Source organism: Pleurodeles waltl, chromosome 3_2 (genome assembly GCF_031143425.1).
Source record: "Pleurodeles waltl isolate 20211129_DDA chromosome 3_2, aPleWal1.hap1.20221129, whole genome shotgun sequence".
Lineage (NCBI taxonomy): Eukaryota > Metazoa > Chordata > Amphibia > Caudata > Salamandridae > Pleurodeles > Pleurodeles waltl.
Window position 1 is genome coordinate 128,451,111 of NC_090441.1, and position 11,571 is coordinate 128,462,681.

The window sequence follows — 11,571 nt, forward strand, 5'->3', positions numbered from 1 at the left end:
TCTGAGTCAAATAAATGACTCACACCAGGCAGCGCCGGCGTAGGGGAAAATGGGGGTTGTGCATCAAAAAATGGTGCAAGTCAGGTCTGAGGCAAAAATCATGCCTCAAACCGGATTTGCGCCATTTTGTGACGCACAGGCCCCATTGCAATGACTCCTGTCTTAGCAAAGACAGGAGTCATGCCCACTGGGCATGGACATTGGGCACAGTGGCATGTAGGGGGGCCCAAATTATGCCCCCCTATGCCACTTTAAAAAAAAAAGAAAAATATACTCACCTTATCTTACCTGCACTTACCTGGGATGGGTGTCCTCCAGGGGTGGGTGGGAGTGGCAGGGGGTGTCCCTGGGGGCAGGGGAGGACACCTCTGGACTCCTTCAGAACCCAAAGGTCCCTTAACGCCTGCCCTGACCCAGGCCCACCCCCTCCTGTGCATCAAAATGACGCTGGGGTGTAAATAAGGCGCACAGGCCTTAAAGTCATTTTTTGAAAGGGAACGCCTACCTTGCATATCATTAATGCAAGGCAGTTTCCAACGCATCCAAAAAATGACGCACACGGTGGAATTTTGACGTCCGTGGGGTCGGGCGTCAGAGTTTAAATATGGGGCAAGGTTTGCGCCGAATGTGCGTCAAAACATTTTGGCGCACATTCGGCGCAAACAGAGTATAAATATGCCCCTTACACACGCGACCTCAAGAGGCTAAGGTAGCGCTGACAGCCGCTGGCGGAAGTGGACTGTATCGGGTCAGTGGCCCTAATATTGTGCGTTCGTTAGAACACGTACGACTGTCATCAGAAAAACACAATAATATACTCTTGTACAATTAAGTCACACCCCTCTTGTTCTCAAAAACGTCAAAAAAATGCAGCGCAATCGCGCTATGTAAAATGCAGCGCGATCGCGCTGCGTGGAAAATAAACAGATAAAGTGGTCCGGACTCCAGGCTGAAAACATCGAGCCTCGTATGTTTTTGGTACTTTACCGGTGCTGTGTAGGTGGGCTAAACACCGGAAAAGGCATGATGTATGCATGCCTTTCACAAACGAAAGCAAGCGGATTGTAAAAGGCATGCCCACGAACCAAAGTAAGTGACTGACCTGGCATGGGCGTGGTTTGAAGCCCAAAGAGAGATTACAGAATGGACAGAGCACTTTGTGCTCGCCCATAAAACTAAATAGCTCTTAAGAGTTCAGAAGAGTCAGCATTTAAAGTCTAATCTTTAACAGCAACCACTAAATCATCTGTCAATGATAGAGTAAAATAATCAGTACTGAAATGGCAGTTTCTCCGTTATCTGCAGAATGACGTTGAAGAAAGCGTGTAATATATTGTTTCAGAAGTGGAAATAATTCTCCTTGCATTTGTGATTCCGACCATGCAGCTACTTCTTCCTGTGCATGCTCATGTACCGCCAGGCAATGGCATTAAACTGTGGGCCGTATTTATACTTTTTGGCGCACAACTGCGCCAACGCAGTTGTGCGTCAAAAAATTTAACGCGGGCTAACGCCATTCCAAAGCACCATGCGGGCGCCGTATTTATGGAATGACGTTAGCCGGCGGAGCTGCCTGGTGTGCGTAAAAAAAAAATGACTTACACCAGGCAGCGCCGGCGTAGGGGAAAATGGAGCTTGGGCGCCAAAAAATGGGGCAAGTCAGGCTGAGGCAAAATTTTGTGCCTCAACCCGATTAGCGCCATTTTTTTTTACTCCCGACCCCCATTGAAATGACTCCTGTCTTAGCAAAGACAGGAGTCATGCCCCCTTGCCCAATGGCCATGCCCAGGGGACTTCTGTCCCCTGGGCATGGTCATTGGGCATAGTGGCATGTAGGGGGGCACAAATCAGGCCCCCCTATGCCACAAAAAAAAATAAAAAAAATACTTACCTGAACTTACCTTAAGTTCCCTGGGATGGGTCCCTCCATACTTGGGTGTCCTCCTGGGGTGGGCAAGGGTGGCAGGGGGTGTCCCTGGGGGCATGGGAGGGCACCTCTGGGCTCCTTCCTAGCCCACAGGTCCCTTAACGCCTGCCCTGACCAGGCGTTAAAAAATGACGCTAAAACGGCTGGACGTCATTTTTTTTGACCCGCCCACTCCCGGGCGTCATTTTTGCCCGGGAGTGTAAATACGGCGCACATGCCTCGGAGTCATTTTTTAGACGGGAACGCCTACCTTGCATATCATTAACGCAAGGTAGGTGTCCACGCTAAAAAATGACGCAAACTCCAAGATCTTTGGCGCTAGACGGGTCTAACGCCAAAGTATAAATATGGAGTTAGTTTTGTGTCGGAATTGCGTAAAAAAAACGACGCAATTCCGGCGCAAACAGAGTATAAATATGCCCCTTAGGCCCATATTTATACTTTTTGACGCAAACCTGCGCAAGCGCAGGTTTGCGTCAAGAAGTTTAACGCCGGCTACCGCCATTCCAACGCGCCAGCCGAGTGTCATATTTAAGGAATGACGGTAGGCGGCACTGCGGCCGGGTTAATGTCAAAATAAATGACTCTAACTGGGCAGAAGAGGCGTAGGGAAGACTGGGGGTTGTGCGTCAAAGAATGGTGCAAGTCAGGTTAGAGTAAAAAAAAATGACTCTAACCTGACTAGTGTCATTTTTTGACGCACAACCCCCATGGAAATGACTCTGTCCCCTGGGAATAGCCATTGGGCACAGTGGCAGGTAGGGGGGCCCAAGTTAGGCCCCCCTATGCCACCTAAAAAAAAAAAAACTTACCTCTACTTACCTTTACTTACCATAGATGGGTCCCCCCATCCATGGGTGTCCTCCAGGGATGAGCGAGGGTGGCAGGGGGTGTCCCTGGGGGCAGGAAAGGGCACCTATGGACTGCTTCCATGGTCAGAGACCATGGAAATGAGCCCACAGGTCCCTTAACGCCTGCCCTGACCCAGGCTTCAAAGAATTGCGCAAATCCGTCTGGGTGCCATTTTTTAAGGCCCTCCTCCTCCTGTGCGTCAAAATGACGCAGGAGGATAAATAAGACGCACATGCCTTAGAGTCATTTTTTGCACGGGAACGCCTACCTTGCATGTCATTAGTGCAAGGTAGGTTTTCACGTACAAAAAATGACTCAAACTCCATAACTTTGGCGCTGGACGGGTCTAGCGCCAAATTATAAATATGGAGTTGAGTTTGCGCTGAATTTGCGTAAAAAAAATTACGCAAATCCGGTGCTCCTTAATGAACTTCTCCACTTCTTTATAAAACCATGGGGTTTCCCAGTTGTAGGGGACGGCGCTCTCCCACTCTGCCCATCCAAGGTGTTCCACGTTGGCAACAGGAAGAATCGTGCCATCAGGAAGCCGACATGGCTTTCATCTTCTGACCTCAAGGTGTTCCTCACGCAGTGACACACGAAGGTTCCCCTCAGGATGTTGGTGATGTCCGGCACTCCTTTGCCTCCCTTGTCATGGGTTTTGAACATCACCTCCCTCTTCCCTCTATCCATCTTGGAGTTCCAGATGAAATAGAAGATCATTCTTGTGATAGCGTTGGCCGTTCGAGGCTACACTGGCCACACTTGTGCGATGTACTGGAGCACTGGTAGGGCTTCGCTCCGCAGGACCAAAGACTTCCCTTTGATCGTCAGCTTCCGGATGCTCCAGAGTCCCAGCTTCTGCTTCGTCTTTGCCAGTCTTTCTACTCATGATTTCTCCACCACACCTTCTCTGCCGAACCAGACTTCAAGGATCTTCAGGAAGTCTTGCTTGATGGGGAATAGAAGTGGGTCCCTGGTGGGGTTCCAGTGGCCAAGGAGTAGGGTTTCTGACTTAGCGCTGTTTATCTTTGCTCCTGACACCTTCCCAAACTCGATACAAGTCTTCAGTTCTTTTATGGAGCGCCCGTCCACACAGGATATTGAGACGTCGCCCATGTAGAGGGAGCACTTTACTTCGCCCCTCCCTTTGCTTCTTGGCACTGTCACTCCTCTGATGTCCCTGTTCTGTCTGATGCGTTCGGCGAGGAGCTCTATAACACAAATTAACAGAAGGGGAGAGAGTGGACAGACCTGCCTAACACCTGACAGGACAGGGAAGGGGTCGGTTTTCCATCCATTGACCAACGCTGTGCTAGAGGTCACCACATTGCGGTCACCACGTCACAGAAGTCACCCAGTCCCAGCGGTCTGAGTGTCCAGTCCATGAACTCATGGGAGGTGCGGTCAAAGGCCTTTCCTGGTCCAGACTGACCAAGGCTGTAGGAACCTTTCGGCTCTTGATGTACTGGATCATATCTTGAACCAGGGCCAGGCTGTCCGCCATCTGTCGACCCGGTATCCCACAGGTCTGGTCAGGGTCGGCTATCTTCTCTACTACTTTCTTTAAGCGGTTGGCCATTGCCTTCACTAGGAGTGTGTAGTCCACATTGAGGAGAGAGATGGGCCTCCAGTTCTTGAGGTCCTCCTTCTCTCCCTTCTGTTTGCAGAAAAGCATTATCATGCCTTCATGCAGGGATTGTGGCATACTGCCTGCCCTTGCCCACCACTTCCTCGTAGAGGTCCAGCAAGTCTGTCCTGATCAGGTCCCACAGTTCGACATAAAGTTCCACTGGGAGACCATCACTTCCGGGGGTCTTGCCTCTCTTGGAGGTCATGGCGTCCAAGTACAGCTCTTCCAGGGTGAAGGGCACATTCAGGCCCTCTCTCTCTTCCGGACTCAGGCCCATATTTATACTTTTTGATGCAAACCACCGCCTGCGCTGGTTTGCGTCAAAAGATTTACCGCCGGCTAGCGCCATTCCTATGCACCAGACAGGCGCCTTCTTTAACGATTGACGTTAGCCGGCGCTGCGGGCTGGTCAGAATAAAAAAAAATGACTCTAACCAGGCATTGCCGACGTAGGGAAAAATGGGGGTTGTGCGTCAAAAAAAGGTGCAAGTCAGGTTAGAGTAAAAAATCATGGCTCTAACCGGACCTGCGCCATTTTTTGACGCACAACCCCCATTGAAATTACTCCTGCAGTCATGCCCCCTTGCCCAATGGCTATGCCCTCGGGACTTTTGTCTCCGGGCACAGCCATTGGGCAGAGTGGCATATAGGGGGGCCCACGTTAGGCCGCCCTTTGTCACTTTAAAAAAATAAAAATATTATACTTATCTCTACTTACCTGGGTGTCCTCCATAGGTGGGCAAGGGTCGCAGGGGGTGTCCCTGGGGGCAGGGAAGAGCACTTGTGGACTGCTTCCATGGTCAGAGACCATGGAAGTGAGCCCACAGGCCCCTTAACGCCTGCCCTCACCCAGGCGTTAATAAACAGCGAACATCAGGATGTGCGCCATTTTTTAGGGTCCCCCCCCTCCTGTGTGTCAAAATGACACAGGAGTATAAATAAGGCACACAGGCCTTAAAGTCATTTTTTGGACGGGAACACCTACGTTGTATGTCATTAACGCAAGGTGGTTTCCTGCATCCAGAAAATGACGCACACAGAGGAATATTGACGTTCGCGGGGTCAGGCGTCACAGTATAAATATGGTGTTAGGTTTGCGCTGAATTCGCGTCAAAAATTTTGACGCAAATTCGGCACAAACAGAGTATAAATATGCCCCTCAGTGTCTTTGAGATGCCCTTTAGGAAACTGTTTCCCCTGGGATCTCTCTGACAACTTCGGTGAGTGAAGCTCACCATAAATGTCGCTAACGACTGTCATGACGTGCTGTTTCCCACTCTGGAGGTTGCCCTCCGAGTCCTAAAGCTCTACCAGGGGTTGCATTTCTCATCCTTCTCAAGGTTCTCGTTTCTGGTCCGGAAGATGATTTTTCTGGATTCTTCCCTGAAGTGCCCTGCGAGCCCTTTTCGGGTTTCCTCCAGTTCGCCATCCACGTCCCATCCCCTGAGCTCGAGTTCAAATAGGCACTGCAGTTTGCTTTGCAGCTGCCTGAATTCACTCTTCTTTTCCCGTGCAGCAGCTCTGCTTGTATCCTGGAAGAAGCTCCGGAACCTGCCTTTCACCCATTCCCACCCCTTGCCGGTGGAGTGAAAGAGGTCCCTCATGTCCCTCCACTCTACATACGCGACTCTGAGGTTCGTCACTAACTCCTCGTTTTCCAGCAGTGAGCAGTTCAGCTTTCACGAACCGGAGCCAGTGGGGAACTTCCATGTAAGTTTCCCCTCGAAACTGACTGCTCTGTGGTCCGAGAAGTGGATGGTGACCATGGAGCTCCCCCCATGCTTTACCGTTGGGAAGGTGAGAGGAAGTCGACCCGTCCGGCTTACTCCAGGAATAATTCCTGGCGTTTGGCCCCATATTTCCGATGATATCCCGCCGGGATGCCTCATCTGTCATCTCTACCAACAGCCTGGACGTCACGTCCATCCCTGCAGAGTCTGACCCAGTGCACCCATCCGACTCTGCTGTGCAGTTGAAATCACCACCCATCAGGATGGTCCTGGAGGTCACAAGCTGCATCCTGAGCACCCTGAACCTCTCGAGCCATTCATTCTTCTTTGGGGGGGCATAGATATTGATGAGCCTAATGGGCTCACCAGAGCACGAGCCGTCCACGACCAGCACTTTGCAGTTGACCTGCTTGGTGACCCTGTCGGTGGTGAAATGCCTCCCCTTGATCAGAATGGCAACTCCAGATGATTTGCAGTTGTTTCCTCCAGACCAAAACGATGGCCCATGCGTCCACTGCCGTTCGAGTTGGCTGTACGACTGGGCGTGCAGAATCCTGCATTCCTGCAGAAAGCAGACATCGTGGTTCTGGGCGGCCAGGAAGGACAACATGCCAACTCATCTAACCTGGTCCTTCATGCTCCTGACGTTTAGGGTGAACAATCATATGGACATTGTCTCAGCGCTAGCTGTCAGTGCCTGGGTAAGGGAGAACCGCTACTGGGATTGGGGGCCCTGAGTTGTTCTACTGGGGGTGCTGGGACTCCTGTTGGTCCTCCTTTCCCTTGCTCTCTTCATCGTTGTCCGAAATCACTATTTCGGCACTTGCCTCTGGGACTTTCGTCCACTGGGTCTTTTCCCTTGGGGCCCCGGAGGTGTCTATCAGGGCTAGCTGTTGGTGTAGCTCCTGGAGTACTGTTTGTGTGGCCTAGTTTTGTTCACCCGGGATGCCTCCTGTGTCTTCTATGTTCTCCTCATCGGTGTCGATGGTGGTGTAGCCATTGTTCTGGTCCTCGGCTTGGGAAGTGATGTGCTTCTTCTTCGTGGTGTAGAAGTCTTCCTTCCTTTGTCGTTGTCTCTTTCTTCCTGGTTTTTGGGGGGTTTGGTTCACGTCCTCGTCCCTCTCCATCTCCTTGTCTTCAGGCTGTGGTTCTTCTCGTGGCAGTGCCTGTTTCCCTTTGGTCCCGGTCCACCTCCTTTCCACCTTTTCCTCCTTCTCCTTCCTGCACTTTTCTCACAGCCTCTGGTACTTTACCTGTTTCCAGGCCATCTCTATCTCCTCCTCGTCCTCGCTGCTGCTGTCCACCTTCTTCTTGGAGTGTTTGTTCTTCTTTTTTGCTTTTGCTGGGGCTTGGGTGGGGGTCGGGGTCCTGGCGGCAACTGTGGACTCCTTTGCCCTCCTCGGCCCCAGTTGCTTGCATCTGTTGCGGCTCCCCTTGGGCCTCCAGTGGTGGTGCGTCGGTTGGCGCTCCCTTCTCAGGGGTTCCTTTCGGGGTGGGTGGGTTCCACTGAGGCTGCAGCCTCCAGTGGGATTGCCGGATCCGCCGCTGTGGTTCCTTCCACTGTGGGTACACGTATTTTCTCCTCTGGGTCGGGTACTGGGGATTTCTGGTCCTGGGGGGCCAGTCCCTTGGGTTGCTTCTCCTGGATGGCTATGCTTTGTTCTGGGCTTCTTCCCTAAAAGCCTCCAGGAGGGCATTCACCTTGGCATTGGCAGTAGGGTCCAGCTTTGGTCTGGTGGTTTTTTGGGCTGGTGTTCCTGCCGCTGCGTAGGTTCTGGGTCTGTCTGACTTTGGGCACTGGTAGTAGGTGTGACCTTCTCCTCCACAGAGGTTGCACACCTTCTTTCCTGTGCATCCGTTCGCCTCGTGTCCAGTTTGTCTGCAGATCCTGCAGTACTTCTCGGGGCAGTGGATTCCTTTGTGTCCCACGGCTTGACACTTCCTGCAGGTAAAAGGTTAACCCGGGTAGCAGATCCTGCACTCGTCAGCTCCCAAGTAGAAGCTTGCCAGGGGGTGCCTCAGTCCATCTCTTCCTGCTGGGTCCTTGTGGAGGTTGATGATGGCTTGCCAAGTCGTGTTCCATATGCCTCATTTGTCTCTGACCTTGGTGGGTCCTTTTTTGCGATGGTGCCATATCTCTGGAGTAGTGATGTGAGGTCCCAGTCTGGGATCTGGGGGTTCATAATCTCTACTGTGATCCTCTTCTCTGTCGATGCTGGCTCCCATCCTGTTGATATGTTAAATGGATTCTCCTCCTTCTTCCCTTGGAAGAACTCCCAATACTTACTGTATAAGGTGTGAGTGATGAAACTCAAGAGGAAAATCCACCCAGATGCTGATGCTTGGCAGCTCAGCATCTCCTCCCCTGGGATTCCTGCTAGCTTGATGACCTTATCTAAGAAGAGGTCTCTATCTAGCTTGGGTCCCGCCTTGTCTTTCACCTCCAAACGCATGACTTGGGCGTGCCTATGGGTGAGGTTGTACCCATTAAAGGATTCAGGGGCTGTTCCTTGCCTGGTCCCCTGCTTGCCTTTCCCTTTACCACCTGGTTTGGCAGCTGCGGGGCTTTCAGTGTTCCCCTGCTTTGGCCCTGGGGCCTTCTGCTCACCAGCCTTCCCAGCGCTGGTTCCTGTTATGGGGAGGTCCGCCTTACTTGCCATCTTGCTGCCCACCCCTGGGGAGTTGGGGTTGGGTTTCGGGGCATCCACTTGGGGGATGCTGTCATTTATGGGGGGCCTGGGGCACCCGTATCCATCTCTTCAAGCATGGATGCCATAAGCTCTACCTTCAGCTACCGGTCTCTCTTGGTCAACTGCCTGTAGTGCAAGAAACACTGCACAGTCACTCCCAAGAGCAAAGGTGAGAGTTATAGGTGTTAGCACCTAAACATAGATCCCCTCGCCAGAGATCTGAGTGCTGACAGGCCTGTGAAGAATGTTATGAGAGGTTTTAAGCAACCAGCACTAGTCCACCCAAACCCCAGGAAAGATAAAGGCCCATATTTATACTTTTTTAGCGCCACATTTGCATAGTTTTTTTACGCAAAATCGTCACAACCTTACAAATACCGATCTCTAAGAGTTAACCACGTGGTCCCCGCGCTGGTGTTCTTCCTCTCTCTCCTTAGAAACAAGTGGGCCTTGCCTGGTTAATTTGCATATACAAAACAAATTTTCTTCACTTCCAAGTCAAACTCATCAATCCAATAAATATCAAAATTACTCCCACTGGACAGCAGTTTCATTCAGATAATAACAAATACCACACTTGATTTTAACCAAAAGACCACTCCATGTTAAATTTAAAAAAAAAACAGTAAACAAAAACAACACACACTTCAAATATTGAACAGCTAGTTCAGAGAATGCTCCATATTGATTAACACAAGAAGATTATGGCGACGACTGTGAGCGTGAGCTGTGAGGCTAATAAAGGTGAATACACGTTAGCATAAATTGTACAAGACAAAGGAAAAATTAATATTCATAGATTCGTGGTAACTGTCTTTTCCTGTAATTAGTGGGGTTTTGCCTCCATGCAGTGCATTATGGGTATGGTGGCTTTGCCAACGCTTGTTTACGGTGGCCTGGCTGGGGATCGCTGAAAGATTAAAGACTGCAATTCTACTGAATGCCAAAGATGTCAGACGTGTGCTGTGGGTTTATCCGACAAAGGCCCATATTTATACTTTTTTACTCTGCATTTCCGTCATTTTTTGATGCAAAAGTGGCGCAAACTTACAAAATACAATTGTATTTTGTACGTTTGCGTGGCTTTTACGTCAACAAGTGGCGCAAATGCAGCGCAAAAAAATTATAAATATGGGCTAAAGTCAGTAAAAGCGCTGCATGTTTAAAATTGTAAGGATATTGGGAATCACGAAGGACTTCCACGATCATGGAAAGGACCAAGGCCACAGTCGAATTCTTTTAGATCTTGCAACTCCAAGGTGGCTTGCAATATCCTTATATGTGGGAGCCTGCAGTAGGGGTGCTGCATCAATATGGACGCAGGGGGGTCAGCCTATAAAAATATCCTGCTTCACCCTTGATTTAATGCCTTGAAGTTTTACTGTTTTTACCTGAAAACAAACAATTGTGAACAATCATTTGTTTACATATAAAGTTGCAATATCATATAGACAGCTGAAGAGGGCTTCACTGGTTAATTTGTGCAATGCACATTTTAGGGGGTGGCTTTCACTTGAAAACAAACAATTCTATATGGTAATTTGTTTATATGTAAGGTTGCATTAACACATAGATAGCTGAAGAGGGCTCCACTGTTTGAGTTGTGCAACGCACAAGTTTCAGGCGGCGGCTGTTTCTCACACTCACCCTTTTACACCACTTGGCATATTTCTGGGAATTTGGCGCAGGTTAGCACAGCCTGCGTCAAAAGGCAGTGATGCGCCTATCTATGGCATACAGCGCATTCCTGTTCTTTTCCCTTGCGCTTGAGTTGTTTAGGCAGACACTCTTGCACCATGGTGCAAAGGTGCCTGCATTGCATGCAGGATTGTCTTTGTGTAACAAGGCACACCTTCCTGCACAAAAACAATCCTGGCCAGTGTCTTCTTCTTTCTATGTGTGCCGCAGAATGCAGCACACATAGAAAAAGGAAAACTGAGCAGAAATAATGATATTTCTCCTTGTTGCGCCTCCCCTGGGGAGGCGTAAGGTTTTGGCAAATCCCCAGTTTTACAAGGTCTTGTAATCTGGGGATGTGTCAAAAACCATGGGTGTTGCGTGGAAACATCCACCGTAATGCCCATTGAACGCCTCCCTAATGTAGAGTAAGGCAACACACCGATTTGCGTTGCCTTGCCTCACTCCATATCTAAGAGGGCATTCAAAGCCAAGCAAAGTGGCATTACGTGGCCTCATAAATACGGGGGCATACTTACGAGAGGCTTGTGCCACAGGTGACTCACTTTTCTTGACACTTTGGTGGCACAAGCCTCTCAACCATATTGTGAGGCCACGCAAATCCACTTTGCATGGCTTTGCATGGCCTCATCGATATGGAGGAAGAGAAAGCAGCGCAAGTCGCTGTATGGCCTTACTCTGCACCAGGGCGGTGTTCCATGGACATTGCGGTGGGTTTGCCCACGCAATAGCCATGGATGTTGACGCTCCTCCAGATTTACTTAATCGCATAAACTTATGGCTCCCCAGAGAAGGCGTGAAGAGGAGACATATTTTCATTTCTCTTCATTTTTTCCTCTTTCAAATGAAAGAGAAAATCACCTCTCAGAATTGTTTTTGTGCAGGAAGGTGGCCTTCCTGCACAAAGACAATCCTGCATGCAATACAGGTGCCCTTCCACCATGGTGCAAGGGTGCCTGGATTGGCTCTATGCAGCCAATTGTGCATCAGCGCAGTGGGAAAGGAAAGGACTGCACCAAATTTCATAAATACGGTGCATTC